The 18,274-nt window shown below is 38.2% G+C and overlaps 1 pseudogene; it reads right to left on the reverse strand.

Moving 5' to 3' along the window:
• LOC118569846 overlaps window positions 1-17,742 on the reverse strand; it is a 41,160-nt pseudogene extending 23,418 nt beyond the window's left edge.
• Window positions 17,743-18,274: the final 532 nt, after the last annotated feature.

Raw genomic sequence — 18,274 nt, forward strand, 5'->3', positions numbered from 1 at the left:
ACACTCTTGCAGCAATGAATATACAACTTACTGAGTCCATTTACCACTGACTCCATGAACATGTGTCCAGGCCTGACCACTTGAAAGTGAATAACTTGTGCAGGAGATCATCTTTGGAGGACACTGATTCTTTCTCAGCAGCCACTGACCACCTGTAGATTTTCACCTAGGGTTTGGAACTTGTGGCAGTTCTGAAATCTGTGTCAGCATGTCAACTGGTGGTACCATTAAGTATGTCTTGTTCGTGCAATCATATTGTTGAGAGTTCATGGCTGGAGTTTTTGTCATGTCGAGAAGCCAGTCTGATACTCTGGCTCTTAAAGTTTTTCTATTCCCTTTCTGTGATTTTCCCCAAGCTCTGGGTTTAGTGAAGTGTTATATTAAAGATTCAGCAACTGGGGTTAGGCATTTTATGGTTAGTTCTCTGCATTCTGACCAGTTGTGGCTCTCTGTAATAGTCCCCATCTCTTGGGGGTAAGATTCTTCTTTGATCAGGAGTGATGTTATACCCATCAGTGTGTATAGAAATGAATATTTATTGTTCAATTATATTCTGTTAGGAAGGTAGTAGTTCTAGTTTCTCTTCTAGGGTCTATGACTTCTACAACTATGAGGAGTTGGCTATGTTACACTACCATATGTGAATTCCCTCCCACCAATTGTGCCTTGTATCCATTAGACAGCTATTGCTAATCCCAAGATAAAAGTGTCACTATTGGTTTGTAGGTATATTTGCTGAACCAGTTGTTATTGTGGTTTATGAGCTATTGAGCTAGGTAGGACAACTGATTTCTTTTCCTCACTTGGCAGCTTGCATAAAACCTTTCTACATTCTGAGTGATAGTCCTCAGAGAGAAGGATACCAGGTTTAGTTCCAGATCAATTCTTCCCAGTTCTGTGTACAAAGAACATGATGTCTTCAGAAATACCAGTCATTTTCCAACATCTGAAAGTCATCCATGCAATGACAATAGTCCACATTGTTTTGGCAGACAACTGTATCCTCTAATAAAGAACTTGAGTGATGGTTCCCTATGACTGACTCTGGCATTTTCATTAGCTAGTTCATGGCTCTTGGTGGGAGTATCATGACCTCATGTGATGTGTCTCCATTAAACGTATATGCAGTATTTTTGGTCTGCACCCTGTGCTAGTTTGAATGATAATTTCCTACACAGGTTCTGGCATTTGAATCCTCAGTTTCCAGTTGTTGGTACTGACTGGGGAAGTGCTGTAGTGGGAAGGAGTCATGCCATAAACAGGGCCCATATGGGAGGTTTTTTTGATGGGAGGGGAGTAAAGGGGCAGATAAAGGGGAAGAGACTGGTCCCTGGGGATGAAAGCAAAGGAAGAGAAAGAGAAAGAGATGGGAGGTGTACAAGGCCCACCTTATAAGGAAACATAGTGAATGCTTTTAGTGGCTGTAGCTGAGGTTATATCCTGTCAGGGCTCTAACAGCAGGCTAGTACAGATACCCAAATGCTAACATGAAGTCTAGGAGATATGGCATTGATGGAAGAAATAAATGAGTGGGGTCAGGGTCTGAAGTTGCTGAGATTCAAATCATACTTTCTCTGCTTCCTGCTTGAATTCCTTCTCCATGTCCTTTGCCTCTGCTCTGCCCTCATGGATTGTTATGCCATTGGAATTACAAGCCCTAATAGACCTTTTCCTCTACTTTGCTTTGATTGTGTCATGAAATAGAAAGATAAAGGATGCACATCCTTACAGTTATTTATCTCTCCTCTCTCTTTGCTCCTCTTCATTACCCTCCTGTCATCCCCCAGTTAAATTGTCCACGTTCCCCATTATCCTTTGCTTAGCACTTGTATCGTCCTTTACCACTACCATCCCTGTTTCTACCTCCCACAACTCCCACAACTCCTCTGCTCTACCAGTGTCCAAGCAGGCAATCAGAACCCCAGGTAAGCCTTCCTCTTGTAGACAACCAACACTCCTTCAATGCCTGCCCAGCCTACCCCTAAAAGTACCCTGGCCCACTACTCTGGTGAAAGCCACCTGTCCCATCAGAGGCCATTCCCATTACCAGAACCTCAGGCAGGCTGATTGCATGTAGGCTGGCCTGAATTTCTCAGTGTTTCTACAGCTTACCCCCAACTGGCCCTTTTCTCTTTGTCACCATACCCAGCAGAGGCTCCCTGCTGGGTCAGTGTGTAGTCCAGTCACTAGAAATACAGGTAGCCAGTAAGTACTAAAACTGTTCCCACTCAGGCCTGGTCAGCATAACCCAAGGTATTCCACCCCTCACCATCACCATATCCTGGCCTCCAACTCTTGTGGAGGACCCTCAGCTGGACCAGAGGCCATGTCAGCTGCAAGATCTTCAGCTCCCAACTCAGGTAGAGACACTATACTTAACCACAGAGCACTCCAACCAAAGAATCAGAGAGGAAACAGAAAACAAAACAAAACAAAACAAAAACCCACCCATCTAACAAAAACAAACTCAGAATTCAGAATTTAGACCTATAATTACCCTAAAACCCAGATGCCTAGATGCCAGTGTAAGAACACAGTCAACAACAGTCAGGGCAATATGTCACCATCAGAGCCCAGCTATTCTACTACAGCAAGTCCTGAATATTCCAACACAGCTGTATCACAAGAAAATGACCTTAAAACAAACTTTATGAAGATAATAGAGGTCCTTAAAAGGGAAAAGAATAATTCCATTAAAGAAATCAAGGAAAAGAACAACAAAAAAAAATCAGAAGAAGTGAATAAATCCTTTAAAGAAAGCCAAGAAACCAAAGGGGAAAAAATGAAATACTTGAAGGAAATGAATAAAGTTGTTCAAGGCCTAAAAATGGAAATAGAAATAATAGAGGAAATAAAAACTGAGGAAAACTGGAAATGAAAAATGTAGGGAGGGGAATAGGAACAGACACAAGCATCCCCAACAGAATACAAGAGATGGAAGAGAGAATCTCAGGTGTTGACAAAGCAATAGAAGAAATATACATATTGGTCCAAGAAAAATGTTAAATCTAAAAACTTCATGACACAAAACATCCAGGAAATCTGGGTCACTATGAAAAGACAAAACCTAAGAATGGTAGGAATAAAGGAGAAGAATCCCAGCTCAAAGGCCCAGAAAATATTTTTAACAAGAAGGAGGAGGAGAAGGAGGAGGAGGAGGAGGAGGAGGAGGAGGAGGAGGAGGAGGAGGAGGAGCAAATTTCCTAACTGAAAGAAAAGCATGCCTACAAATGTACAGAAAGCTTACAGAACAAATAGATAGGACCAGAAAAGAAAGTTCCCTCACAACATAATAATCAAAACACTAAACATACAGAACAAAGAAAGAATATTAAAAACTTTAAGGATGAAGGTCAAGGCCAAGCAACATATAAAGGCATACCTATTAGAATTATATCCAGCTTCTCTATGGAGACTCTAAAAGCCAGAATACTCTAGACAGATGTTTTACACTGTCTAAGAGACCACAGACCAATCTAGGATACTATATTCAGCAAATCTTTCGATCACCATAGATGAGAAAACAAGATAGTCCATGATAAAGTCAAATTTAAACAATCTCTCTTTACAAATCCAACCCTACAGAAAGTAGTAGAAGGAAAACTTCAAGTAAAGGAGATATATCATATGTGTGAAAACACAGGAAATAAAAAAAAAAACTATTCACACCAACAAAACCAAAAGAAGGAACACACACACACACACACACACACACACACACACACAGCTTATTACCAAAACAACAACAACAAAATAACAGTAATTATCAATCATAGGTCATTGATGTCTCTAAGTATACTCATTTCCCAATAAAAAGACAGAGACTGGCAGAATTGATGAAAGCAGGATCCATCCTTCAGCTGTATACAACCCCCCCCCCACAAAACAAAACAAACAAACAAACAAACAAACCAACCCACACACCTCAACATCAGAGATAGACATTGTCTCACAATAAATAGTTGGAAAAGACATTCCAAACAAATGGATGTAAGAAACAAGGTGATGTAATAGCTGGGTGATGTCTTTCTGTATGCTGTTAATATATGTTGTTCCCATTGGTTAATAAATGAGCTGCTTTGGCCTATGGGAAGGCATCTTAGAGTCAGGGAGGAAATTGAAGGAGAGAGACAGGAAAGAGAAAGGCGGAATGAGAGAGACGTCAGCCTGCTACCCAAAGAACAACATGCCAGGAGACTGTCAAAGCCATGGAACACATGGCAAAACATAGATTAATAGAAATGGGTTAATTAATAGAAATGAGTTAATTTAAGATATAAGAGCTAGCTAGCAAGAGGCCTGCCAAAGGCCATACAGTTTGTGAATAATATAAGCCTCTGTGTATTTACTTGGGTATGAGTATATGCAGAACTGCAGGTGAGAGAGATTTGTCTGGACCATAGGGGTCGGGTGGGACCTGAGAAACTTTTGACTACATGTAATCATTCTAATATCTAACAAAATACACTTCAAGCCAAAATTAATCAAAAGTGATAAAGGAGGAAACTTGATACTTCAAAGTAAAAATTACCAAGATGATCTTTCAACTTTCAATACTTGTGCCTCAAAGGCAAGGTCATTCATATTTGTAGAGGAAAATTACTAAAACTTAAATCACACAATGGCCCTCACACATTGAGAGGGGAAGACTTCAATACCCCACTTTCACCAATGGGTATGTCATTCAGACAAACACTAAATAGAGACATACAGATATATAACAGATATCTACAGAATATCTCACTGAAACACAAAAGAATACACCTTTTTCCTCAGCACCTCACAGAACTTTCTCCAAAACTGACCACATACTGGGTCACAAATCAAGTATTAAGAGATATAATAAAATTGAAATAACCCTCTACATCCCATCAAACTACCAGAGATTAAATCTGTATTTCAACAACAGCTGAAACAGCAGAAAGCCTACAAACCCATGGAAACTGAAGAACCCTCTAATGAATGACTACTGGGCCACCAAGATAAAAATAAATAAATAAAAGAATTCCTAGAACTCAATGAAAATGAATGCACAATACACCCAAACTTTTGCAACCCTATGAAAACAGCACTAAGAGGAAAGTTCATAGCTCTAAGTATCTGCATAAAGAAAATGGAGAAATCTCATATTAACAACTTAACAATGCATCTGAAAGCTCAGGAACAAAAAGAAGCAAGCAAACTCAAGACTAGGAGACAGGAGAAAATAATGAAACTGAGGAATGAAATCATTAAAATGGAAACAATAAGAATAATACAAAGAGACAAAAAAACAATGCTTTGTTTTTTTGAAAAAAAAAATCAGCAAGATAGACAAAGCTTATCCAAACCAACTAAGAGACAGAGATGGAATATCCAAAATAACAAAATCACAGATGAAAATGGGACATAACAACAGACACCAGGGAAATCCAAAGAAATATCATGTCATACTTTAAAAATCTGTACTCCAGAAAATTAGAAAATCTGAAAGAAACAGGTAATTTTCTCCATACATACCACTTACCAAAGTTAAATAAAGATCAGATAAACAGTTTAAATAAACCTATAGCTCTAAGGAAATAGAAGCAGACATTAAAAGTCTCACAACCAAAAAAAAAAAAAAAAAAAAAAAATCCCAGGGCCAGACCATTTTAGTACAGAATCCTACCAGACTTCAAAGAAGAGATAACACCAATACTACTCAAATTATTCTACAAAATGGAAACAGAAGGAACATTGAGGAGTTCCTTTTATGAGGCCACAGTCACCCTGATACACAAACCACACAATGATTCAACAAAAGAAAGAGAATTACAGACCAATTTCTCTTATAAATGTAGATACAAAAATTCAATAAAGTATTCACAAATCTAATCCAAGAACACATCAAGAAGATCATCCATCATGATCAAGTAGGCTAAAACCCAGAGATGCAGGGAAAGTTCAACACAGGAAAACAGTAAATGTAAACACACAAATAAACTGAAAGAGAACAACAACACCCCCCCCCCCCCAACAAAACACATCTCATTGGATGCTAAAAAAGCCTCTGACAAAATCCCATGTCACTTCATTGTGGTGATTCTCCTGCAGGCTTTACAGCAGGCAGGGAAAAAATGATCAGAGTGAGGTAATAATGAGTCTTTGCTCAGCTAAATTTTATTGTAATTGATATTGGACCAGGACTTCTAGAGTCTGGCTCAGTTTATTTTACTTTAGCCATATTCAAGCATAGCACAATTTTGGAAAAAGTATTCAGGTACTAATTAACTCAGCCACATGAGTAGAGCAAAGCTTAATGCATGTTTACATTGAAGCTCTTAGCAAAGTACATATGACTTCTTTCATACAAATGGGAACTATTGACTCAGAGATAGTGCCCAAGATTTACAGTATAGGGAGATTGACTGACGTAAATATAATGCCTGTGGGAGTCAGAATTTGCCTGGCCCTAAGATAATACAGAAATCACTTAGACTGTTTTTAACTGCAAGTGACATCTCTTATAGGGATTTATGGTCTAAAAGCAATGCACAAGATTTAGGAGGAATGGGTCTGAGATAAGAAAATACTGGAAGATATAGACAGAGCCTGTCTCATCAGACAGTAAAGGATCAGCAGGATGTGAAACTACAACATTCCTGGCATTCCTAGAAGAGCAGCTGAGCACCTCATTCCACCGAAGAGATAAACTGTGTGTTCGACTTTCCAGGTTTCTCTGGTGCTTATCTGTGCACATAAGGTCTTTTGGCCCTTTACACTAAATGATGTAAATCTTGGAAAGATTAGGAATACAAAGGCCATACCTAAATTTAGTAAAGGCAGTTTACAGCAAACTGATAGCCAACATCAAATTAAATGGAGAGAAACATAGAACAATTCCACTAAAGTCAGGAATAAGACAAACCTATCCACTCTCTCAATGTCTATTCAACATAATTGAATTTGTAGTGGAGCAATAGGGCAACTGAAGGAGATATAGCAGATACCAATTGGAAATGGAGAAGTCAAAGTATAGTTATTTGCAGATAATAGGAAAGTATAGATAGATGATGCCAAAATTTCTATCAGAGAACCCATACAGCTGATAAAACACCTTCAGCAAAGTGGCTAGATATAAGATTAACAACAACAACAAAAAAAAAACCCTACCCCTTCTCTATACATGTATGACAAACAGAGTAAATAAGAAATTAGGGAAAACATTCTTCACAAATAATGTAATATATGTTGGAGTAACTAACTAAACAAGTGAAAGACTTGTACAACTAACACTTCAAATCTTATGAAGAAAGAAATTCAGAGGTTATCAGGAGGTTAAAATATCTCTCAAGCTCATAGGTTGATAAGACTGACAACAAAAAACAGCCATCTAAACAAAAATAATCTACATATTTGACTTAATCTCCATAAAAATTCCAACACAATTCTTCATATACCTTGAAAGGAAAATATTTAATCTCATATGCAAAACCAAACCAAAACAGAAATAACAGGACAGCTAAAATGATTCTGAACAATAAAGGAATTTCTGGAGGTTTCACCATTCTTGATTTCAAGCTGTACTACAGAGTTATAGTATAAAAGCCATGTGGTATTGGCATAAAAATAGACAGGTTGATCAATGAAATTGAATCAAAGACCCAGAAATAAATCCACACAGCTATGTAGACATGATTTTTGATAAGGAAGTCAGAAAGAAACAATGGAAAAAGAAAGCATCTTCAACAAATTATACTGGTATAACTTGAAGCAAGCATGTTGAATAATCTTGTGGAAAATTGACCCATATCTATCACCCTGCACAAAACTCAAGTCCAAGTGGACCAAAGACCTCAACATAAAACCAGGAACATTGAACCCAATAGAAGAGAAAGTGGGGGATAGCCTCAAACACTTTGAAACATGAGGCAACTTCCCAAACAAAAGACAGATAACCCAGGGAGTAAGAACAAAACTCAATGAATGAGGCCTCATGAAACCAAAAAGCTTCTGTAAGGCAAAGGACACAATGAATAGGACATAACAGCAGCATACAGAATGGGAAAATATCTTCATCAACTCCACTTCTGACAGAGGGCTAATATTCGAAATATATAAAGCCTCAAGAAACTAGACATCAACAAACCAAATACCTCAAGACATAGCTATACCACACTTGGGCAAATTTGCAAAGGATGGCCCACCCTTCCACAAGGATACTGGCTCAATCATGTTCATTGCAAATTTATTTATAATAGCTAGAACCTGGAAACAACCTAGGTATTCCTCAGACAAAAAATAGATAAAGAAAATGTGATGCATTTGTACTATGGAGTATTTCTCAGTTGTTAAAAACAATGACATCATGAAATATGCAGGTAAATGCATAGAAGAAAAGATCCTCCTAAGTGAGTCAATACAGACCCAGAAAGACAAACATGGCATGTACTCACTAATAAGTGGACATTAGCTGTTAAGTAAAGTATAATCATGCTACAATCTGTAGACCTAGAGAGGATAAGTAACAAGGAGGGCTCAAGGTAGGACATGTGGATCTCCCTGGGAAGAGGAAATAGAATAGATTTTGTGGGTGAGCTGGGGGAGGGTGCAATGGAAATAGGAGGGATCACATTGAAGGAGGGAAGGGGAAAATACTAGGAGAAACAACAGGAATTGGAGGGCATTTTGGGGACGAGGTAATGAAACCCAGTGTAATGAAAACTCCATGGAACCTATGAGAGTAACTCTTGGAGAGACTCCTTGTAATGCAGGACAGGGAGCCTAAACCATCCATCTTCTCTAACCACGCAGCGCTTCACCTGGAGGGATTGGTACACCAACCCAGCCCCAGAACCTTTAACCTAAAGTTTGTCCTGCCTGCAAAGTGTTCTGGGACCAGAGCCTACCAGAATCATTATGAAAGAGATCAGAGAAATGTTCATGCTGCAACAGATGGGAACAGATGCAGAGCCCCTGCTAAACATTAGACTGAGCTGGAGAAGTCCTGCAGAGGAAGAGAGGGGAGGATGGGGTCAGAGATACCAGGAGAACACAGCCCACAGATTCAATTGACTGAGACTCATGGAGTTTTGTATAGATCAGGAAGCCTATAGGGGTTTGACCTAGGTCCTATGTTTATATTATGGTTGAGTAGCTTGATGTTTCTGTGGGATTCCTAACAGTAGGAGTGGTTACTGTCTCTGACTCTTGTGTACTTGTGGAACCCTTTTCCTCATAGGGGATTGCTTCATCCAGCTTTGATGTAATGGTATGTGCCTGGTCTTATTGTAGCTTATTTGCTACATTTGCTTGATGTCCTGTGAGGTCTGTCCTTTCCTAAGGGAAGGCAGAGGGAGGCTGAATCTGAGGGAGAGGGGAGGTGTGGGATAGAGGCTGGGGGGGGATGGGAAACTTTATTAGGGATGTAATATATAAGAGAATAAAAACAATGGTAGAGAGTCAGTTAGACTCTGTATTAATACCTAGAGATACATCACCCTTTACAATAGCCACAAATGATATAAAATACCTTGGGGTAACTCTAACTAAGCAAGTGAAGGACCTATATGACAAGAACTTTAAGTCCCTGAAAAAAGAAATTGAAGAAGATGTCAGAAAATGGAAAGATCTCCCATGCTCATGGATAGGCAGGATTAACATAGTAAAAATGGTGATCTTACCAAAAGCAATCTACAGATTCAGTGCAATCCCCATCTAAATACCAACACAATTCTTCACAGGCCTGGAAAGAATAATACTCAACTTCATATGGAAAAACAAAAAACCCAGGATAGCCAAAAGAATCCTGTACAATAAAACAACCTCTGGAGGCATCATGATCCCTGACCTCAAGCTCTACTACAGAGCTACAGTAATAAAATCAGCTTGGTACTGGCATAAACACCGACATGTGGACCAATGGAATTGAATTGAAGACCCTGACATTAATCCGCACACCTATGAACATATAATTTTTGACAAAGAAACCAAAACTGTACAATGGAATAAAGAAAGGTGCTGGTATAACTGGATGTCAATGTGTAGAAGACTGCAAATAGATCCATATCTGTCACCATGCACAAAACTTAAGTCCAACTGGATCAAAGACCTCAACATAAATCCAGTTACTCTGAACCTGATAGAAGAGAAAGTAGGAAGTAGTCTTGAACACATTGGCATAGGAGATCACTTCCTAAATATATCACCAGTAGCTCAGACACTGAGAGAAACCATCTGTATTAATATCTAAATGAAGAGAATTACTACTTGCAAAATAGGGGCCCTTATGGGAATAAATACTATGAAAACCAGGTCTTTACAATGAGGAGCATCTTTGAGCAGGACCTAACCCCTGACCATCAGTGGCAGTGTGGGGAATAACAGAGAAAGTACAGGAAGGATCACAAATCCTCTTCCCCTCTGCTTCTTCTCTTTGATAGAGGAATGCAGTTCCCTCTGCGATTTTAACACAGCTGGATTGAAGCTCCTAAATACAGGAGCCCAGATAAAGATTCATTTATTTCTTTTAAAATGTATTGGGTTTTTCTCCTGGTAAGAAAAAAATTATGACTAATACTCTTTGATTAATAATCTAAAAGAATTAATCTCAAAAACTGAAAACCCAAGAATGACAAAAACAAACCCAGTGGTTTAGAATTTTACTAAAATGTGAACTTTAGTTTTAAGCAACATAGAATTTATACAGGAAAAGATAGTGATATATTGTCATGTGAAAAAAATGATGTAACTCATACTCTCAGAGAAAACAGGAAAAACACAGTTTCACCAAAAATAGTACTACAAATTAGCCTGATGTTATTGAACTTGAAGGTTGTGGGGCTGTGTTGCATTTAGATAAAAGTTGAAAGAATTTTGCGTTCTGAACAGTGTGAGTTACATTTTAGAATAAGAAGTACTTCCTGTGTAATTTAGTCCTACTGATAAAATGAGCATTGATCCTATTTATTTGAAGAAAGCCACTGTTAGTGGATTTAATATCCTTGATTTCTACTTTCCCAATATATTTACTATCATAATATAATACGTGAATGTCTATGTTCAGAATTTAAAAATGTGTTTAAAGCTAGAATTTAAAATGCAAAATTAAACCAGGTTTCACTGTATTCTACTATATACTAATAAAGTTTGGTAGTTGATACTCTGTCATGACAAGTAGAAAAACCTCAAGCAATTTAAAAAATCATTACATCATGACAAATAACTGTCTAAGAATTGGGCACAAGATATAGACAATAATGAATGTAAATGGCAAGGGTCCACCATCAAAAGTTCAATAGGAAGCAGTACCAGACTATGAATCCTTCATCTGCTTTGAGGGCTTTATGCTATGAGAGTGTCAAGGAGCTCTGTTCTTTGAGGAAGACACCAACACTCTCAAAGCTTTCCTTCAAGCGCTCTACATGGTATTCACAATTAAGAGTTAGGGGGAAATAACCCTACCAGACCTCCAGGAGAAGGTGGTGGTGATGCAGGAGCAGCCATTTGTAATGTAAGAGGGAAGGCTGTTCTATTTACAAAGGCCAGTCTTCAAGGACAAATACTTTGCCAGCCTCTTATCTGAGGTTTGTAAGAACCTAACTGACTTCAGTGAGTATGAGATCCAGTTCAGACTTACTTTTGCAAGTGGAGAAAGGGATATAGGTGTGCCTGAAGAGAGCCCGAGTTAGTCAACATTCAGTCATAGATGATGGAGGGTCTCACAGGACCTAGGCCCTCTTTACGAAGTCATTGGCAGTTGAGAGCTGCTGGAACAGAGAGAATCATTATCTTCAGTAGCTTAGTCCCTGATGATTTGTTTTAGTCTATGGATCATACACACAACCATATGTGTAGTCTTGGTTAAACCAGTGAGCTCCAAAACAACAAAGCAAAAAGACCTGAAGCTAGAGAGCGACTTACTGTGAAGTGAGTTCTAGTTAATGGGAGATAAAAGGAAATAGGAGAGTGTGAGATGTGAGTGTGATCAAAATGTATCATATACTTGTATGAAATTAACTTAAAGAAAAAGGGGAAAACACAATAGTAATTTGTAACCAAAAATGTTCATAGTTTGAAGTATAAAACATTTCCATTCACTTTAGATCATACTACAGTGAGGAAGATCAGACAGTGAGTAGCCCATGATGATTTTACTGGAAGTACTGCCATGGAATAACATGTGCATTTATGGAAGGGAAGATTAGGCCAACAGTTCTGAAGTGATGCTAATTACAAGTTACATGCTCTTTCTACAACTGTTTCTGAACACTTTCTCCACTGCCTCTGGCCATTTTTAGCATCTAACTGGAAGGAGGTGAGACTAGTTTACTGTGTTTATTTACAGTCTATACCACCTTTGTATTTGTGTGGCTAACTAAGGAGGATGTAGGACTTGAGAGACTGATAAGAGACTCAGCAGATAGGACATCAAGAGGTTCTAGGTTAACTGTATTGGGAAATAAACACACTTTCCACCAGGTTCAAGAATTCATCCACAGTGTAGAAGTTGTGGCATATGAAATTGTCCGGTTGTTGCCCACCTTTGGTCTCTTGAAGCCTAAGAGCCATGTGACTGAAGTTTATTGGTTAACTGGATGTTTGTGTGTACAACATTTTCTCTAGGCTGTCAAGAAAGTACATAGGTCTAACATGTATTAATTATCATTGACCAGGTATTAACAAATATTGGGTCTTGATGTAATGCACAGAGCATCCTCTCCAAGTCTTCTATGGCATTTTCTTCATCTTGGCAGTCAACCTGGAAAATGACTGCCTTGAAATTTGCCTTCTGCTCTTCAGATATGGTGAGTTCTCTGAGTCTGTGTCAGAACATGAGGAAGGGGCAATTTTTTTCTTTTAACAACAAGGTTTATAGTAGGAAACATGAAATCTATCCACTTGTATTTATGGAAGGCGCAGTGTGATGGGAAGAGGCTGTGAGTTCATGACTTATTCTAGAGCACAAAGGGAACACTGGCTCCTTGCCATCCACCCCTAGAGAGGTTTGGCTTAATGTAAGAGGACATTTCTGAATCTCATCTACAAGGACTATTTCACAGACTTGGAACACATTTTTCGGACTGTTCAACACCTAGCTTTCAGGTATTAACACACACAAAAATGAATCTTACAGTCTATTTGGGGAGAGTAAATTGATTTAGGGAAGTGAATGTTTGTCAGTTTGTTCAGGTTAGTGGTAGAAATATAACCGATGAGCTATTAGCACTGGTTCTGATCCATACATTATCATGTAGATGTGTCTATGTGGGGATCAAGTGCAAGGGTAGAAAATGCTCATGAATTGTTGGAACAAGATCTAAGGTTGATTTTCCAAAATAATATAGGGACCTACAGGCAAGAACAATATTTTAAGTGCATGTGAACAACCACAGTGCCATTATATATTTCCTATGATATTTCTAGGTGAGTTATTCACTCTACCATGACCAAAGAATGATTAGTTTAGAATCTCAGAGTTCCATCCTCATAGACCTCACCATACAGTATGGCAATTGTCTAATCTCTGTATATGTCTATCTCTTGTGATCTCAGAAGCAATGACCAATAGTGAGTCCTTAAATAAATAGACCAAACACACTTACCAGTTCTTGATAGAAAACATGCCCTTGTTAGACATCTGTAATACTGACTTCTGCATTTTATCTAAGAAAACGTTGTCCTCTCCATAATATTCCTACTAAACTCAAAACCAAGTATAAAGCAATTCAGTTCTTAAATGAAAAATAAGTTTTCTTAGAAAAGGTAGTATTTCCTATTTCATATGCAATCTTCTTTCATATATGAAAATTCTGCTGAAGAGATGTGTTTTTTGGAGGACCAAAGTTTTAGAAATTATAGAGAATTATATATAAAATATAGCATCTTTTTTGTTTTGAAGTGCAATAAGCTTTATTTCAAAATGAAAAGTTGTTTGTTTTATGATTATAAAAATAAATTTGAAAACTTAAATTTTTTTTAATGATACAGAAAACCCAAAGGAAAAGAAGAAAACAATCAAAATGCCACCTCCCAGCTAGAGAAATTGGGAGAGCAGTGGGTTTCGTCCCTTGGTCCTCCCGGCATATTGGCAGGTACACATTCCTGTGCACAAATGTGTACAATACTATTTTCATGAACAAGCAGATATGTGTATGAATTTGTTTCCTTGTATGATCTCAGGGCTGACCACTTGGTGACCTTGCAGTATTCTTCAATGTTCTTCCTGTGACGTAACTGTAGGTGAAGTTCTGAACACAGCATGCCTACTTTAGGTCACAAATGCCATCACACAGCACCAACAAATGCTGCCTGAATACCTTGGCTTGTGCTGAATCCACCAGGTTTAAATGAATCCCCAGGGGTGTCTTGGTCCTTGAGGAGATGGGAATGGAGGGGAGGGGCTGGGGGGAAGGTGGGGGGTGGGGTCGGGAGGGGGGAGGACAGGGGAACCCATGGCTGATGTATAAAATTAAAACACATAATAATAAAAAAAAGGGGGGGGAAGAGCAGTTCCAGGTAAAAGAGAGATTGAACTGGGTTGGAAATTGATTAAAAAAAAAAAACAAAAGCAACCAAAAACAAAACCAAACCCGCTATCAGATCTCTGAAAGAATGATGAGGGCGTTACTATGGTAACTGTTTTTTTTTTTTTTTTTTTTTTTTGCAGACACAGTAAAGGATGGTAGGAAATACAGAAAGATGGACAGCTAGGTCAGATTACAAATACTTTCTATACATTTTCTTCTTAACCTTTTCTCACTCACAACCTCTTTGCTCAAGAAATTTTTACATGATTACAGGTATATAAGCATATAATATAGATATACAAGTCAAATTTTTACTGATTAGTCTCTTAAAAATTTTAAACAATTTTAAACAATTCTCTCAGCATAATTCTAATGTATTAAAAACAAAAACAATTTGCATACCAATGAGATGGGTGTTATTTATTTTTTTACACAAGTAACTAAATTCTGACTAAATATTTGGTGTTGCAGGATACAAAGCATCTTCATCCTTTTCCAGAGTTGAACAACAATTTGATTTTATATTGTCAATGTTAAGAACGCCATTTCACACAAGTATCTAGTACAAAATGCTATATAGGTATTTTTAAGGTCATTTCAGAAATTGTTGCAAAGTCTGTTCTATTCCTCGGTCAAATCTCATTTGATGATTTTTGTATGTGTGTAAAATTCAATGCAGCAACCAAATAGCAAATTTAAAAAGCAAGCCATATACAAGTATGACAGACTGTATTTCATTGCAGTGTCTGGATCTCAACACCCCATTCCCAGGAGATTTGCTGTCATCCAACAGGAAGCGAGATAAAGTTTAGGTCATTCTTAGGGTCAGAAATGTTTACTGTATGAGGATTGTGGAAAATAAAATGTCACTGTACTTTTCAAAAAACAAACGCTTCAACACATACAATCCAAAGATATACCTATGTGATATTTACAGCTGAGGAATGCATGGAAAATAGTAAAGACAACAGTTTTCACAAGGACAGAAAGCCTTGTAGGCATAGTAAAAAAAAAAAAAATACTGCAATTCATAACATGTAACAGTCTCAAATCTGAGCCAAAATATAGCATCTTAAGGGTTTGTTTTGAATGAACATTATGTCATGAAACTTGATAAGGAACTATCTGTATGATACAGAGGAAGGAGGGGTTATTTATCTCTTTAGATTGAGGTGGATTTCACGTGCTATAGAAGTTAATGGGTGATATCGGATGCTGGTTCTCAGATCCAGCTATATTTGAGAGAAGGTCTTGTGTTGTGTTCTGGATTCTTCTGCCCCAGACTCACATTTCACAGTGGTAGCATTGCAATTGAAGACAAGCTTTGTATCTAAACTTAACAGTTAATGCTTTACTGTCTGACATGTATCTTGAGTACTTTAATGTGCATCTTTGATGTCTGGTAAGTACCCTGTATTTGTTGTGCATCTCCTTTTCAGGTGTCCAGTGTCTATATGTCACTGGTGGAAAGTATAGGTGCCAGTGGTGGGGAGTGCATTTTACTCTCTTATCTCCAGATCCATTTTAAGGGCTTGAAGACCCCTTGAGTAATGCTGACACCTATCAGACCCTCTGGATCCCTATGTTATCAAGTAGTGTACCGTCTCACATAGTTGTCAGGTAGATCTGAGATGATTCTCAATTTAAACTTACCCTTCCTTCAGTGAACATAGATGGCAGCAGCAGAGTTATGAGAAACAACATCATTGGGGAAGATGCCATGGCTGAAACTAATCAAAGAAAAATCCTGGTTGAAGTAAGCAGTGCATGCCAGTGCAAGTAAGCAGGACACAGGGTAACAAACACATTGAGAGAAGTTGATAAAGCAACTCTGTCTGACACAATCACTAAGGATATAACAAGGGAAGAGTTGATGCAGTTTGACTGTGTCCACCTTGCCTCTAACAGGAACAATACATAAACTCCACTGGTATCCCTGTTGTGTACTTGCAAAGGCCAGGTAGGGAATTTCTGGTTTCTTTCTGCACATATCTATTCCTCTGTGCTTAAAAGAGAGATGTAGAAGAACAGATTCAATTCAATTTTTATTCTGTGTACCATCTCTTATTTTGCTGTTCCCTGTTTATAGCTTTCATCTGTACTGGACATGAATCAGAGTGATAGGGTTGTGCTTATGCAGACATAACCGTAAAAACACGTTAGAAATGACAAAATTTGAAGAGCAATTGCAAGTTATGCCAATTTTTTCATATATTCATATCAATTTTCACTTATTTTTCAGTAAGAAAATATAAACACAGTTAATGAATTGCATACTTCATCTATTTAAACTCACTCACTCCATCATTTGTTAAATGGGTTATTTTATATTTTCATTAAGTTTTAAATACACTGCTCATTGCACACAATGTTCTTTCTCAATGAGTCACCAGGTCTTACATCCTGTAGATGCTGCTAAAGACCACTTAGTGTGAAATGCACTCACTCACCATCCTTCTGGAACTCACATAAATGGCTTATCTTGTAAATTAGATGTGGTATCTCACTTTCTATACTTTATGTAAATTGGAAAGTCTCAGAGTCCTTTTTAAGTTTATAATTTTCTTGAAAAATTTTACCTAGGTGAATGAAAATGGAGAGACATTATCAGCAAAGATCTGATATACTTTACATTTTTTATGCTATTCCCCATACTTTTCCTCAAGTCCTCCTATGTACTCTGTAATTCTCTTTCAGATTCATTCCCTGTTTTTTCATTGTAATTTATGTCTAAATTTGAGGTTAAAAATATTCTCACAGAGATCTGTAATGTCTTTTTCATTGGTCTTCCCTCTTAGACACTAATAACTGCTCAGGATCTAGAAAACATTCCAGGTCACCCTATATCTTCACTCAGTGCCCATACCTTCCAGAGTTACAGCCTTTTTCTTGTTTTTGGTGGATCAGCAAGGAAAAAATTGTAAGTAACGCTTCAGCTCCCTATGATACTTACCTTTGGGTTTAAATGTTAGACATAATGTGGCCTCATTCTTCTTAATTATGGGAAGATGAGGAAATGCCTTTGATTTGAGTTTTCTTATCATCAGTGTAGTGTGTTGCTCTATATTACTTCTCACCTGCCCAGATTCATAATTAAAGATTTCTGCGCAGTCCCTCAATGTCCTCATATATTTTGCAGACTGAGGCTCTGATGTGTCACTGGCCACTGTAATCTTAACATTGTAAATACTGCCCTTTTACCATGGAACTTGCTTTTATCCTTCACAGTCTTAGCTTGAATTGCTTGTTCCATAGACCTTCTGTTCAGGTCAGCTCCTGGTGCAGGCTCCTGTGCTGCTGTGGGTCTCTGGGTCTCTCTTTCACTGGGTAGAGGGCCGGTCTTTAGAGACTGAGGCCACACATGGTTGTGCTGCACTGGCTGCTGGTTAGATTGCAGAGTTTCTCTTGGGTTCTGCTTCCTGCTCATCAGAATATGTGAGAGAGTGACATGGGACAGCAGCCCTAGGTAATTTCCCAGCATCTACTAGGTGGGTCATTGATCCACTATTTTACTTTTGTTGTCTTTGCTCCAGGGGATTTTCCTTTACTCCTTTAAAAGCAAGATATGGCCTGGCAGTGGTGGCGAACACCTGTAATTCCAGCATTCGGGAGGCAGAGGCAGGTGGATCCGTGAGTTCGAGGCCATCTTGGTCTACAGAGCTAGTCCAGGACAGGCTCCAAAGCTACAGAAAAACCCTGTCTCAAAAAACAAAAACAAAACAAAACAAAACAAAACAAAACAAAACAAAAGCAAGATATGGGGAGGGAAGAGTCCCCCTCCTCTC

Source organism: Onychomys torridus, chromosome 18, assembly GCF_903995425.1.
Source record: "Onychomys torridus chromosome 18, mOncTor1.1, whole genome shotgun sequence".
Taxonomy (NCBI): Eukaryota; Metazoa; Chordata; class Mammalia; order Rodentia; family Cricetidae; genus Onychomys; species Onychomys torridus.